The 16,434-nt window shown below is 38.1% G+C and overlaps 1 protein-coding gene across 1 annotated transcript in view; it reads right to left on the bottom strand.

The window, feature by feature from the left end:
- Positions 1-16,434, bottom strand: part of Herc4 (HECT and RLD domain containing E3 ubiquitin ligase 4) — a 768,218-nt gene that overhangs the window by 127,699 nt on the left and 624,085 nt on the right. The gene's annotated exons all lie outside the window — the stretch shown is intronic.

Genomic DNA, 16,434 nt, shown 5'->3' with positions numbered 1-16,434 from the left:
ACCATCCCAATCATCGGGTCAACCACCGGTATGATGCCAAAGACCCTACACAGCAGCCTAGAAGCAATAGGTCTTCCAGAGAACACCTACAAGGAACTCCAGAAAGTCGCAATCCTGAACATCTGTAGGATAGTCAGAGAGTTCCTCGACCAACAGTAACACCAGACATTACAATCACTCTGTGTACTTGGTAACAGTACCCATCATGGAATGGAATCCCCCAATCACGGAAAAATAATATAAGAGCAACAATAATAATAATAATACTTTTAAATTCCCAGATATTGACTGGAACTTGTGGGGTAGTCAGACACACACTAGCAAGACTTTTGTGGATTTATTGGATGATTGGTTTCTACCATAGCATGTTTGAGAGGCAACAAGAGGGAATAATACTCTTGATCTCATTATCAGCAGTGATTAATCATGCATTAAGAATTTGAAGATAGTTGTTGTTTGGTTTTTAGGAGCATTAGCAACTAAGGCCATATTGCTCCAGGATATGCGGTGGTCATTCCTTAACCTTTCCGCATCCTCCGTATTTGGTGGTGACGGGCTCGAACCCCGGTCTAATCAAGAAGCGTGTGCTACGCACTGCTGCTCCTTCCCACCTGGCTACGGAGGCGCCTGATTTGAAGATAAAGGAACCACTAGGTGGCAGTGATCACAGTTACACCTTTAAGTAAATATGGGATTTACTTAAAGGTGTAACTATCAGGGGTAAAGGGAAGGGTTTTTGCTTTTGTAAAGGTGACTACAGTGGTCTCAAACAGTTTTTAAATTCTATACAGTGGGACCAACGAATGATGTTACCAACAGCGAATTCTAAATGGGAAGCATTCAAGGAATTAATCTTGGAAGCTACTAGGCTTTTCATACCACATAAGAAATACTGTTCAAGGTTTAGGCCTACATGGATGTCAGCTGAACTAATGACACTTGTGGCAGGGAAAAAAAAAATCTTTGGCAAAGGATGAAAATAAAAAACAGCAGACTTCTTTACTTATATAAACTCTAGAAGGAAGTGGCTGAATCAGATCGGTCCATTTGATATCGATAGTATGACTGTTGATGAGCCTACTCAGATGGCTGACATAATGAATAAGTATTTTGCATCTACATTCATACATAAGGAATTCTATAGGAAAGTGGAGGACAGAACCTTATTAAACTCTAACAGGGAGCTAAATTATTTTGTAATAACTGAAAGCAAAGTGGAGGAGAAATTGTTGAAGTTACATACAAGGAAGGCACCTGGGGTGGATGGGATCTATCCAGTTATAATAAAGGAGGTGGCAAAGGAAGTAAGCAAATCCTTAGCAATAATTACGAGAGCATCCTTGGACTCAGGAAAAGTCCCCGCGGACTGGAGATGTGCAAATGTATCTGCAATTCGCAAAGGGGGGATCAAAGGGTGACATGAGTAATTACAGACCTGTTAGTTTAACTTCTATTCCGGGGAAAATAATGGAGTGACTGGTTAAAGAAGCATTGCCTGATCATCTATACAAGACTGCAGTAATAATTCAGACACAGCATGATTTGTTAAGGGGAAGTCTTGTCTGAACAATTTCATTGGATACTATGATGTGTTCACAAAGGAACTGGATGCAAAAAATAATTTTCATATCATATACTTGGATTTCAGGAAAACTTTTGTTACTATTCAACCTGGAACCTGTACAAATTGGAGCAGTATGGCATTAAGAGCAAGTTGTTACAATGGATAAAAGGATGGTTAAGGGGGAGAAGGCAGAGAGTGGTAATCAATGGACACTGCTCTTTGTGAACTAATGTTATTAGTGGAGTCCCCCAGGGTTCGGTGTTGAGCCCAATGTTGTTTTGTATATTTATCAGTGATATCGATGAAGGTATATCAAGCTTGATGTCCAAATTTGCAGATGATACAAGGGTTGGTAGGGTTGTTAATGACAGCATGCTAAATCAACAGGATCTATAAAAGTTGGGCAGATGGGCTGAGAGGTGGCAACTGAAGTTTAACATTGACAAATGTCAGTTATAGCTCAGACACAGCATGGTTTTGTTAAGGGGACGTCTTGCCTGACCAACTTGATTGGATACTATGATGCAGTCACAAAAGAACTGGATGCAGGGAATAACTTTGATATTATATACTTGGATCTTAGAAAGGCTTTTGATACTGTTGCACATGGAAGACTGCTACACAAATTGGAGCAGTGTGACATTGGAGGCAAATTACTGCTATGGATAAAGGGGTGGTTGAGGGGGAGAAGACAGAGAGTGGTAATCAATGGACACTGCTCATCGTGGACTGATGTTATTAGTGGAGTCCCTCAGGGCTCAGTGTTGGGTCCATTATTGTTTTCTGTATTTATAAATGATATTGATGATGGTATATCGGGATTAATGTCCAAGTTTGCAGACGATACAAAGGTTGGCAGGGTTGTCAAGGACACTACTGACACTATGCTGCTGCAACAGGATCTGGAAAGGTTGAGCAGATGGGCTGAGAGGTGGCAAATGAAGTTTAACATTGACAAATGTAAAGTACTACACATGGGAAACAGCAACCCCAGAGCAACATATCAACTCTGTGGTACAACACTGACAGTGGTAGAGAATGAAAGGGACTTCGGGGTGGTTGTGTAGGCAGATATGAAGTTCTCTGAGCAGTGCAGACGGGCTGCAAGAGTAGCTCATGGAGTATTGTCAATGATATACAGGAATTTTTCCAGCAGGGATAAGGAGGTGATTATTCCATTGTATAAGGCGATGGTCAGGCCACACCTAGAGTACTGTATACAGGTCTGGAGGCCTCATTTCAAGAAGGATGTAGAGCTGCTGGAACGAGTGCAGAGAAGGGCAACAAGATTAGTGAATGGAACAAAGGGGTGCTCTTACGAAGAATGGCTTAAGTTTTGCAAATTAATTACAGTGTCTGGAGACTAGGCACCAGCGAGGTGATCTGATAGAGGTGTATAAAGCCTTGAATGGTTTAAGCATGCTCAATGCTGATGGGATTCTTCCTCTAGCTCAGAATAATCACCTGAGAGGGCATAAATTCAAATTGAGGAAAGACAGATGTAGGATAGACGTGCAGAAATTTGCCTTTAGCCAGCGGGTGGTTGGTTGGTGGAACAGATTTCCATCCCTTGTGGTGGAGGTTGATAGCCTAAATAAGTTTAAGGCTCAGCTGGACAGGTATTTTGAACGAACGGAGGGGTGAAGTGGAAGTGGTTTTTTTTTTTTTTTTTTTGGCTGATGCTGCATAAGCTTGCTTTCTTGCATCAAATGCCTCTACTAATGCTAATGCTAATGCTAAATTCAAAGCACTGCATATGGGTAGTAGTAGTAACCCCAGAGAAATGTACTAACTGTCTGATATTACACTCAGGATAGTGGAGAATGAAAAGGCCCTGGGGTTAATTGTGTAGTCAGATATGGTGTTTCCTGGGCAGTTCAGACAGGCTGAATGATATACAGGAATTTTACTAACAGGGATAAGGTGGAGATTATCCCTTTATATAAGGAAATGGTCAAGTCACAACATGCGTACTGCCTAGAGGCCTCATTTTAGGAAGGATGTAGAGTTGCTAGAACGAGTACAGAGAAGGGGAAACAAGATTGGTGAGAAGAAAAAAGGTGTGCTCTTACTAACAATGGCTCAAGTTCTGCAAACCACAGCACCTGCAAGGTGGTCTGACTGAGGTGTAAAAGGCCTTGAATGGTTTAAGCAAGCGCAATTCTGATGGGATTCTTTCTCTTGCTCAGGTTACGAACCTGTGGGGACATAAATTCAAATTGAAGAAAGACAGTTGTAGAATAGATGTGCAGAAATGTGTCTTTAGCCAGAGGGTGGTTGATTTTTGGAACAAACCCTCTTTCGTTGTGGAAGTAGACAGTTTAAATAAATTCAAGGCATAACTGGACAAACGTTTGGAGTAAATAGATGGGTGAAATAAAAAGGTTTTTTATTTTTACTTTTGGCTATTGCTGTATAAATGTCTAGCATCATATGCTTCTACTCTAATGCCAATATTATCTGTTATTTTACCAAGTTTAAGGAAAGTCCCAATCCTTGCATGGGGCCAGATCTTTGGAATAGTTAAGGTCTCTAGCATTAGTAGAGGCATATGATGCAAGAAATCAAACTTATGCAGCATCAGCAAAAAAAAGAAAAAAAAAAAAAAAACACCACTCCCATTTGACCCCTACGTTTGTTCGAAATACCTGTCCAGCTGAGACTTAAATTTATTTAGGCTATCAGCTTCCACAACAAGGGATGGAGGTCTGTTCTGCTACACAACTACGCGCTGGCTAAAGGCAAATTTCCGCACACCTATCCTACATCTGTCTTTCCTCAATTTATGCCCTCTCGGGTGATTATTCTGAGCAAGAGATAGAATCCCATCAGCATTGAGCATGCTCAAACCATTCAAGACTTTATACACCTCTATCAGATCACCTCGCCGGTGCCTAGTCTCTGGACACTGTAATTTGCAAAACTTAAGCCGTTCTTCATAAGAGCAACCGTTTGTTCCATTCACTAACCTTGTTGCGCTTCTCTGTACTAATTCCAGCAGCTCTACATCCTTCTTGAAATGAGACCTTCAGACCTGTATACAGTACTCAAGGTGTGGTCTGACCATTGCCTTATACAAGGGAATAATCACCTCCTTATCCCTGCTAGAAAAATACCTGTATATCATTGACAAGATACCATGACCTACTCTTGCAGCCCGTCTGCACTGCTCAGTGAACTTCATATCTGCCTGCACAATTAACTCCAGCTCCTTTTCATTCTCTACCACTGTCAGTGTAGTACCAGAGTTGATACGTTGCTCTGGGGTTACTGTTTCCCATATGTAGTACTTTACATTTGTCAATGTTAAACTTCATTTGCCACCTCTCAGCCCATCTGCTCAACCTTTGCAGATCCTGTTGCAGCAGCATAGCGTCAGTAGTGTCCTTAACAACCCTGCCAACCTTTGTATCGTCCGCAAACTTAGACATTAAGCTTGATATACCATCATCAATATCATTTATAAATACAGAAAACAATAATGGACCCAACACTGAACCCTGAAGGACTCCACTAACAGCATTAGTCCATGAAACGCATGGGAATATGGATCCCATGCATTTTTTTCTTTTTTTCCCCCTCTTTTCTTATTTTTCTTTTAGGCAGTTATAAAGTTGTAATACTAATGCTAATACCTAATAGGGATACATCATCTTGTCTAGAAATCCAAGTGTCATCGAAGGTGAGTAAATCATTTTTTTTTTTTTCGTTTCACCAAATTTTTCCACCTGAATTTGTCCAAAGATGAGTAACATAACCAATTATATCACTAACAGGATGTATACTGTTAGATTTCGTATTGGCAATCACTGATCAGATGGAATGCTTTGAAATAAAATAAGAATTGGAGTTTGACAGATTTCTCCATTGAAAGCACAAAGGTAAATGCAATGGATAGGGAAGGGAAGAATTTGTTGCTCTGTTTATGAAGTGGTTGGATATGATCACATTTCCAAGAAAAAGGTAGGGAGGAAATACCATTGGAAGCAGTAAAAGTAAAAAAAAAAAAAAAGGCGACACAAGACAGGAGCAAGTTTGTGAGCACAAGTTTTGATAGCAAATGGAGAAATGCAATCTGGACATGAAAGAAATTTTTCACTTTATGGCACTTTCTTGGCATTAAGATTTTTCATTCTTCTAACATCTTCTGTCAGAAGACCATGGGAAGTATTTTGTGGAGTATATTCAGTAAGAGAGGAGGTGGTGTAACAAGACTGATAATACAAGACTTGAAAGAAAATTAGGATGCTAATTAGTTGGCTTTCTTTAGCTCAAGATACAATAAAACCAGCAGGTTATAACAGAAGTAGGATTATTGATGGATCAAAGTTGTGGCGAATAGTTTGGGAAGAGAGCTGAATGCTCTACTACCATTTGGACAACAAGCAAGTTTCCTAATCTTAGCCTGTCAAAATTGAGTTCGGACTGATTAACAAGTGCTTTACAATCACTGCAAGCTTTAGTGTATAATCAGAAAATTAAGCTACTGATACAGGCTATTAACCAATTGCAATATATTACATTCTTATCTCTAACAGCCTTGGCACGCTTATTGGAAAAAGGAGATTTAGATGAGTCACAAGGGCAAAATGTAGAATAAAGAATACTATCCCTACAAGAATAATTTTACTGACATGATCTGAGCAAAAACTGAGATCAGGAGATTTAAAACAGTAATCCAATAGTGGGGGGGGAGAGCATGCAGATCATTCCATTTTAAGTTCCTGTAATGCCAAACAATAAGGCTGCAAAATGCCATGAGAGAGAGAGAGAGACAGAGAGAGGGAGAGAGAGAGAGAGAGAGAGAGATGGAGAGAGACTCTAATGGAGTTGTGGTTAGAAGTGCCTAGAGGACTAATAATTGACCATGTACTCTGGAGGAGTCTTGGAGGCATGGTTAGGACTGTATGGTTCTAGTAGGTAAATGAACAAGTTGCATGAGGTTATTAGTGTGACCATCTGTGTAATTATAAAACCGAAGCTAACTGAAGCTATGAACATTTTAATCATCAAGGAAAATTACCTCACTGTTAGGAAAGTTAGGCTGCAGAAAGCCAAATTTCAAAGAAAGGGAGTCACAGAGTTTCAAATGATTAGCACAACTGGGAGAACAGTAGAGGTAACAAGTGAACTTGACAGAATGGGTCAGAGTCTATAGAGGTAATAAGTGAACTTGACAGAATGGGTCAGAGTCTATAGGGGTAACAAGTGAACTTGACAGAATGGGTCGGCGTCTATAGAGGTAATAAGTGAACTTGACAGAATGGGTCAGAGTCTATAGGGGTAACAAGTGAACTTGACAGAATGGGTCAGAGTCTATAGAGGTAACAAGTGAACTTGACAGAATGGGTCAGAGTCTATAGAGGTAACAAGTGAACTTGACAGAATGGGTCAGAGTCTATAGCCAGGGGAGATGTTTGTGTTGTGTTTGTTATTTGGTTTTTAGGAGCATTAGTAACTAAGACCATATTGCTCAGGGGATAGGCGGTGGTCATTCCCTGACGTTTCCACATCCTCCGTATTTGGCGGTCATGGGCTTGAATCCCGTTCTTATCAAGAAGCGTGTGCTACGCGCTGAGGGGGGGAGATCAAAAAGACAGATTCCAAATCAGTATGTCATTGACAAGGAATATCAGATTGGATATATGCACAAGTACCACCTTTAAAGCAAAAGGAATCATCGAGAGTGAATAGTTAGAATATTAGTACTGGTTGAGACAATCAATAATTGAGATTAAGTAGGTGGGGGCTTAGCAGAGATTGTAGATAGAAATTAGCATCACTGAGATTGGAACTGAGACCATATATATATACAGGCTGGCCTCAATTAACACGATGAATTCGTCCCGCGAGCGCATCGCGCAAAACGGAAACGCGTTAATCGAATATAATAATCAATAGGAAAAATTATAATTGGTCCTTGACCTTCTGGAATGTCCATAAAGAATTTAAAATATACCTTTTAAATAACCTTTTAACTATATACAATGTAAAAGATAATGAAAATAATTATGGAATTAAATGTTTATTGCATAAAACAATGGTTCCCAAACTGTGCCCCGCGGAATATTTTAAATTTTCGAGGGAAACATAGCAATCCTCGCCTTCTGTCGGACACTGCGCGAACTACCAGCTCGAGATAGTTCACAGTTTCAACATTTCTTATTAAGTTGTTTGGACCTAACTACTAAACGGAACTGTTAGGTATTTCTTTTGGTCTGGGTGCACCTTGAAAAAATTACTGAGATACTAAGGGCGCCGTGAACCGAGAAAGTTTGGGAACCTCTGACATAAAATACACAATGAAGAAATGACTGTTGCAGAAATATTTGAACAGTGTTGACTTTCTCTTTTCATCAATCAATTTCCGATCACCGACAACAATCTTCTCTGGGCCCTGGCGAAATAAATATCGCAGAGAACCTCAAACCTTTTGTTTGCGGTTCTATGCAATACGAAAGATTTCATCTAATTCTTTTACTGTTATTTCCTTCGCGGTAACATTTTCATCTGGCTCATTTAAAAATTTTAATTTTTATGCAGGTGTGCACTGATTTTGTTAGCGGGAGACAAACAAGTAACACGTCTTCTTCTGATGGTTGATGGAACACACCAAAGCAGACAGCAGGCAAACATTTGTTTATTGACTGTATGACTCGCGGTAAGCTTAATGCGCGATTCAAATCTTTTTCAACTATCGCATAAAAAAAAAAAAAAAAAAAGATCACGTTAACCGGAAATTTGCTTTGTGTAAAGTGAAAAGTGGTATAATTTTTCAAATAGCGTTAACTGAAAATCGCGTTAATCGAACTTGCATTATGCGAGGCCTGGCTGTATATATCTTTGTCAAATTAATGATAAAGTTATTGGTAGGTTTAGATCTTTTCACAGGCAATCAGTTCTAATGTTTCTGAATATGTTTTGTTAATGGGACAAACAATTTCATATTGACTTTCTTTTCTTCAAAAGTGGAGGGGGAGGCATGTTGTGTGAATTAATGAAATTTTTGGAAAATAATTTGCACACAGCAAAAGAATATGATTACTACATACACACCACGTAGACTACCAGGCAGAGTAGATTTTGAAGGGTGATCCAACAGCTGATTAGATGCCTCCTACAGATTTACCAATAGGTTCTGCCAGGCAGACTGTCTAGCAGGCAGCCTATGAATGCTGTACCCTTAAAATATAAGAAATATTGGATCTCACCAAAATGCCTATCATAACCTGAAAAGAACATCACTGATACTGCATGACAAAAATGACAAGCCTGTGACAAGCCTCATGGACTGAGTGTATCCTGTTAAAGTAATTAACACAGGGGAAAATATAAAACAACTTTTATTTTGTGTAAATCTTTCTTTGTGTTGTAATTATAATGCTGTTTAATTACATTTTAGTGAACTTTTGCATTCTATTAATATTAGATTATCAAATTAAGTGTGATAAGAACAAACCTGAATATTCCATATAAAACAATACAAAATTAGCTTTTGCTTAATGAATTTATAAATAAGAAAGGCTTTTTATGATTATATCCCTTTGTTAAGGGAGAGATGGCTGATTTAAACTTGTGTGGTGGGGGGTATACCCACAAGAAAAACAATGAAAGAACAGAAAGCAGAAAAGAATAAACAGAAATATCAGAATTCTTGCACAAAGCCTATGGGGAACCTTTTGCAACCAGAACTGCTGTATTTAGAAGACATAAGCAGCTCAAAGAAGGAAAAAAAAAAGTAACACAGAACAAGACCCTATTCCAGGATGTCTGTCATCATCAATAACTATTGATACAAGAACTGGTGTTACCTTTGAAGACAGACAAATTAGTCAAAACATTTGCAGAGGCATTGAGTATTAGCAATACAAGCACACAAAGCTTTTGAAAGAACATTTAGGAGTTACAAGGGCTTATTTACATTGGGTCTCTCAACTACTGAAAAACAGCAGGTTACAGCAGAGCTGACACCTGTGTGCACTCTTCAGAAGCACTTACACCACTATGAGACTGAATCAAAACAACAAAGTTTCCCATCTCCATATCCAAAGAAGGCACAGTCCAGGAAGTTTACTGGAAACTGTATGATTATAACCTTTTTAATATAAAAGGAATTATAAACATCCATACAAAGGAAAAATGTTCTGTATGAGGTATGGCAATAAAGTTCCTGGCCTGGTGCTGTTGCAGTCATGTTCAATGAATTTGAAAATAAACAGAAGTGGTACGTAATAGTTCAAACTTCCTCCAACAGATGGAGTTACACAGTGCTTTTTTTGTAAGAGAAAAGGTGCCGAAACTCACATCTTGTTAAAATCTTTTATTAAAAAAATTATATATTCAGTTCTTAACATAAATTTAATTTATTGTATTTAAGGCAAATGTTCATAGTAAATTCCAAAGTTTTGTCCAATTCTATTCCGACAAATATTCTCGACTCCTTTCCTTGCTGTTAGTATCTATGGCCAAATGTCGTCCTCTGAGTAACCACAGATCAACCTACTTTGAAGGATCGAAAAGTCTCAGAGGTGGTCCGACAAGTTTGATGAAAAGTGCTGAAATTGTCTTAGTCTTCAACGAAGCTCTTGTCGGGGTGGCATTTAGATTCATCTGCGAAAACCCGCGTTCACAGTCACTTGAAGAAATGGGAATGGTATTCAGAGTCCGTATAAAATGCAACAGTTTTTCTGGATGTGACTTTTCGAGAATGTATTCACGGAATCCAAGAATCATTTCTCTTTCATTTAGTTGCAGTCTGATTGACAAGTTTCTAATATCCACTTCTCCAAATGTCAGTTGAGTATTAACATCTTCAGGCCAATGTTTTTGATCAAGTACGCGAGACCAATACGCCAACTCATCGTCTTTGCTATCAAGCAATCTTTTTTCAATTGACTCTTTTTTTAATGGGAGGATCCTTTCTTGAATCTTTTTCGTGAAGTAAAACTCCACAAAAGCAAAGATCACGTACAGCAGCAACAGCGCATTTATGATAGAGCCCAAAGTTTTGTCTTCTTTCTTCAAAAACTTGTACCAGTATTTTTAGTTTCTTATTTGTACAGGTGCATGTTGCGGTCCTGTAGGTCCAAACTTAATTCTGATAATTCTTGGAGAGTATCCTACATCAATCCTAGGTCCAATAAAAATTCTGTAGATGTGATTTTTCTTTTCAAGCCATCATAAGTGCATTTATCATTTTTATCTCTTGTAGGATCATGCATTGCTTCTTCAAAACGATACACAAGGGATTCAAAATTATTCCACACAGCCAAAACTGTACGCAAACTAGATGACACCCATCGGGTACTTAAAATTCTTCCAATTTTCAGCAGCTCGGCCCCCAGTAATTCTGCACATAAATGCAACTCTCCACTATTCTTTGCCGAAGCATGGTATATGACGTAAAGTTTATCAATAAATGATTTGAATCTATTTATTCCTGAAGTTTCCTTGACAGCATCACCTACTGATAATTCTAGTCTGTGATTAGCACAATGCTAAACTATAATAGAAGGAAAACGTTCTGACAGAAATGTTTTCACTTCACTTTTACACCCTAACATCACACAGCACCGTCGCATGCCAGAGAAACCACATATTTTTTAAAATAATCTTCTGTCATCCCATAAGAGTGAAGACATTGGAGTAAGGAATCAAATACTCCTTCTGCCGTTACTTTTTCAAGTTCTACCAAGTTGAAAAACAAATTTATCGGTGAATTCATTCCAACACCTTCGATACAGCATCGAATATATACTATGAGGGTAGTTTTTTTGCTTATTGTGGTTGATTCATCAATTATCAATAAAATTTTATTATTGGATTGAACAATTTCTTTAATCACAGTTTTCCTCATTTCTTCACTTGTATGATTAACAATGTTAATACATGCATTTGTAGAATGAAGAATACGACCCATTTCAACTCCGTTCTGTTTTTGCAGATCAATTTCAGTTTCAAAATGATGGAATGATTGATTTTCCTTTACTACTTTGTATGCAGCTCGAAAAATTTTTGCAGTTATTATTTTTTCGTGAGATAATGACGTTAAAAAAACATTCTCAAGAGTCATTTTTTCGCTTTCAGCAACTATTTTTAATGCTGCTTTACGTACAGCAGATTCTCTGTGATCAAAAATTTTTTTTCGAAGTGAGCTCAACTGTTGCTTCCTATCTTTGCCAGAATAGGTTACCTCATTGTTGGTCCATTCTTTGGAAAGTTTCATTCCAATTTTCGTTTCAACTCCAAGAGTTCCAACTTTTCTACAAGGTGTACAGCCAAGTTTCATTTTACAAACACAGAGCCATTCATTTTTCAAGAAAAAATAATTTTTTTGATCATAGGTCCAGCAGTCCGGCTAGTCATTTGTAGTTTGGCTTTGCTTCTCAAGGTCAGATTCAGAAATATCAACAAGTGTCGTTATTTTCGTGTGTTCTGTCATTGTGTCTGTTAATATTCTGGCCTTTTCATTAGCAGGACCGGTGGTTGAGAAGTAATTAGTAATTTTTTTCATTTTTAAATTTGGGGTCACACTTTTACACTAAAAATTGAAAAAAGATTTTCAATTCACTAATGATTTTTAAAATAAAGAAATTATTTACCTTTTGCACGTAGTCAATCACTGTACACACATGTCAGTTGTGTAACGAAACATAACGGTCGCCGCTCGCAGTAAGCACTCAGCGCGCGACCACACGACCAATCACAAGATGAGCGGTACCATCACAACCAGCGCGGACAAAGTATACATGCATTGGACTCAACACACAAGCAGCCCACATGCGCAGTTTTAATGATTTTGCCGCTGACCTGCTATGCTCAACAGGGCAATTCAAGTCCACATGGACCAAACATCATAAAATTTGGAAAATCCGTCGAAAAAAGGTGCCGGAAAAAAGGTGCATTCTATGACAAAAAAGGCACTGGATTTACAGATATTGTCCAGTAGGCTGACACATTGCAAGTAACAACCAGTTTCATTAGTAGCATTAATGTTCCATGTCGTGATTTTGCAATAAATGAACATTAAAGTTTGCTTTAAACTGGGAAAATTTGCAACAGATGTATGAAGTATTAAAAGCAGTTTATGGTATAAAATGTTAAGTCATACAATTTTCAGATCATATGTCATTTTTAAAGCAGCAAAGCCTGATTATGGTCTTCCTATGATGAAATCAGCAGAAAAATTTTGTAAAATCACAACCCTATTACTTCCTTGTCAGTGTCATTTAGGAAAGACTAGAACCAGGAGAGACAGAGAACTGATTTCTAAGCACCTCCACTTGTTACACTGGTCTATCCTGAAAAAGCTCTGAGAGGCTGCCTGCTGTCATCCATTCTAATATATTTCTTTTGTGAAAAACCTCCACTGGAAGTGAATTCTATTATGGCTTCTGAAGAAATTCCTGGAATATTTCCCATAACAAACTCCTACCAAACAGCATATAGTTATCTCTCCAGCTTCAGTATTTCTTGAGCTCTATTAGCTGGAGATAATACTTCAGTATTTCTTGAGGAGAAGTGCCAATGTATCGCCAATACATAAAAGCAGTTCTAAGAGTGAAATTGGTAATTACAGACTGGTTAGTCTAACTTCAATGGTAGGAAAAATCTTAGAGGCAGTGATTAAGAGTGCAATCCAGGAACATTTAGATAGATGTGGTATTCTGAAGGACAAACAACATGGCTTTGTTAAGGATAAATCATGCTTAACTAACTTAGTAAGCTATTTTGACAGTTACTCCTGAGCTGGATTTAGGGAATAATTTCAGCATAGTTTATTTGAATTTTAGCAAAGAATCTGACTCGGTTCCTCACGACAGGTTACTGTATAAGCTTGAACAGGTAAGATTCTAAGGTGGATTGCTGGGTGGCTGCAGGGCAGAAGGCTGTGATTAATGGATATTCTTCAGATTAGTGTCACATCAGGAGGGTGGGGGTCCCCCAAGGATCAGTTCTTGGACCACTGTTGTTTCTCATTTTCACAAATGACATCGACAAAGGGATAGAAGCCATCATGTCAAAATTTGCAGATGACAAAGATTGACAGAGTCATTAATGATCAGTTCCAAGCAGTACACCTTCAGGACTTGAACAGACTTCCAAGATAGTCAGAGAAGCGGCAGTTATATTGTAACGCTGCTAAATGCCAGGTCTTACCCTTGGGGAATAGCAACCCCCAAATAAATTATACACTTGGTGAGGTTAAATTAAAAACAGTGGAGGAGGAAAGGGATCTGGAGTTACAATACAGGTATATGTGAAATTTTCTGAAAAGTTTAAACAGGCAACCAGGAAAGCACTTGTTGTTATTTGGTTTTTTAGGAGCATTAGCAACTAAGGCCATATTGCTCCGGGAATATGCGGTGGTCATTCGCTGACCTTTCCGCATCCTCCGTATTTGGTGGTGACGGGCTCGAACCCCGGTCTAATCAAGAAGCGTGTGCTACGCACTGCTGCTCCTTCCCACCTGGCTACGGAGGCGCCTACCAGGAAAGCCCATGGTATCCTAGCGATGACTTATCAAATGCTACCCTGTAGAGATAAGGAGGGCATAATCCCACTGTATAAGGAAATTGTAAGATGACATTTGGAATACTGTGTTCAAGTATGGAGAACTCATCTGAAAAAAGACATCAAGCTTCTTTAAAGGGTACAAACGGGCAATTCAAATGATGATATCAGCAGAGGGACAACCATATTAGGAAAGACTCCAAGTATGTTGGCTACAGAGCTTGGCAACCAGGCACCTCAGAGGTGATCTGATTGAGGTTTACAAGGCTCTGAGAAGGATTAGTAAAATGAATGGTGGAATTCCTCCTGTTATAAAGAATTCCAGAACTAGGGATCATAACTTCAAATTACAGTGCTTGAGGTTCAGATTAGATTGTAGGAAGTTTTCTTTTACCCAGTGAGTCATTGTTAGCTGGAACAAGTTGCCTCGCAGGTGGTTAACTGACAGTTTGAATAAATTCAAAGGTCCACTGAATACTGATCTGTGTGAGGAGTGAAGCATATAATTTGTGTTTTCTTATCTACTTGATTAGTTTTTTTATTATTACTTTAATTTTTTCGCCAGTGCAGCAAAAGCCTCTGACTTCCTTCCACTATATGGCAAATACTATTATTATTTAATTCACTATACCCCTTCCCAAATTGAAGCCCTCAACTCTCACCACAGTAATTTCTTTGGACATCACCCATTTTTTGACAGTGGCATCACTACCTGCTACTGATATAAAGTTTTTGACGTTGTTGTTATTTGGTTTTTAGGAGCATTAGCAACTAAGGCCATATTGCTCCGGGGATATGCGGTGGTCATTCTCTGACCTTTCTGCATCCTCCATATTTTGTGGTTACGGGCTCGAACCACTGTCTAATCAAGAAGCATGTGCTACGCACTGCTGCTCCTGCCCACCTGGCTATGGAGGCGCTAATTTTTGATGTATTTTGGACTGTTGTGGATCTAAGCTACATCTTAAGCTAAGGATAAGAGAACCTATTGTACTTTCTCTAACATGGTGGAATAAATGACGTTCATACAGATGCTTCAAGAAACTTTTTTTTGCAGGGCATGTTGTCAGTCAACATTTTTTAATCTGTAAGAGTAGCAAGATGTTACTATAATGAAGCAATCATACTTACTCTTTGAAGTTGATCGGAGATGTCTGTCAGACTCCCCAGAATCACTGGGCCTTTAACACCCATCCACTATCATCTTTCCATTATTGCAAGTCATCTCACATCACTCTCAATGTCTATATGAATTTGATCTGACTTTGGAAATAATTTTATCACATTCAGGGAGTTTCTGATAAGGAGCATAACTCTCCCTCATGCTTCTCATCTTTTCTGAATGCACTGTTTCACCATTATGAAATTATCCGTCTCCTATCTATGGATGGCACTGCATTCTCCATCAACCCTACTATAACAGCATTCGTTGACCTAACTTTTAATCTATTACACTGCTGCCAACTTTTGATAAGTTGGAAATCAGGTAATTGTAGGCAGGAGGAAAACATTTTTTGGCCAAAATAGGGGGAAAAAAAAAAAAAAAAAGTTTTTTTTTTTATTTATTTATTTTTTTTAAGCACTAGAAATAATTAAATTTCACTGACCACATACACTTTATATTAAAATATAGTCACAAGATTGTTTACCAGTACAGTATGGGTTTGAGCATTATATTAGCTAATAAGCTAATGTAAGCTTATTAGTTTATATCAGGGGTGGCCAACTTAATTTGTGATGCGATCGACTTTTTTTCTTCAAAATGTGCTGCGATCTACTGTCTACAAGAATTTCATTGCACATGGTTAAAAAGGTTAATAAACACATATTGAAAAATGTTGTTTATAAATTTTAAAATTAAATACGATTCAGAATTCTTCCCTTAAATTCATAATTTATGTGAAGTTTGTGTCTTAATGTGATCTGCCAAGCTTTCAAAATCAGGGATATACTGTGATAAGGCCAACCATAAAGAATTTTCTGTATAAAAGTCCGCAAGAGTAGAGTGACTCTTCATCTTTTTTGTTTCAAATATGAAAAGGCCGATTCACATAAATATGTGGAACCAAAACATGAAATTAAAAAGTTCATTGATTTTTTTTACATTTGGGTACTTTTCTTGGCAAACATATTTCCAAAAGTCTTTTTCTGATGATCTAGTTTTTAGGAAGATATCGTTTTGAAATGTGATAATTTCATTTTCAAGTAATATTTCCTCCATGCGAAAAATCTCAGTGATTTTTTCTGCAATTTGTTTGTTAACTAAGTCGACATTAAATGGATAAGAAATATATTGAACGATGTCTTCATTTGTTTTAAAATCACTGAATCTGGTTTCAAAATCATCCACAACTTTC

The sequence above is a fragment of the Mastigoproctus giganteus genome, chromosome 8, assembly GCF_048544385.1.
Source record: "Mastigoproctus giganteus isolate SK-2022 chromosome 8, ASM4854438v1, whole genome shotgun sequence".
Lineage (NCBI taxonomy): Eukaryota > Metazoa > Arthropoda > Arachnida > Uropygi > Thelyphonidae > Mastigoproctus > Mastigoproctus giganteus.
This window is presented reverse-complemented; position numbering and strand designations above follow the sequence as displayed.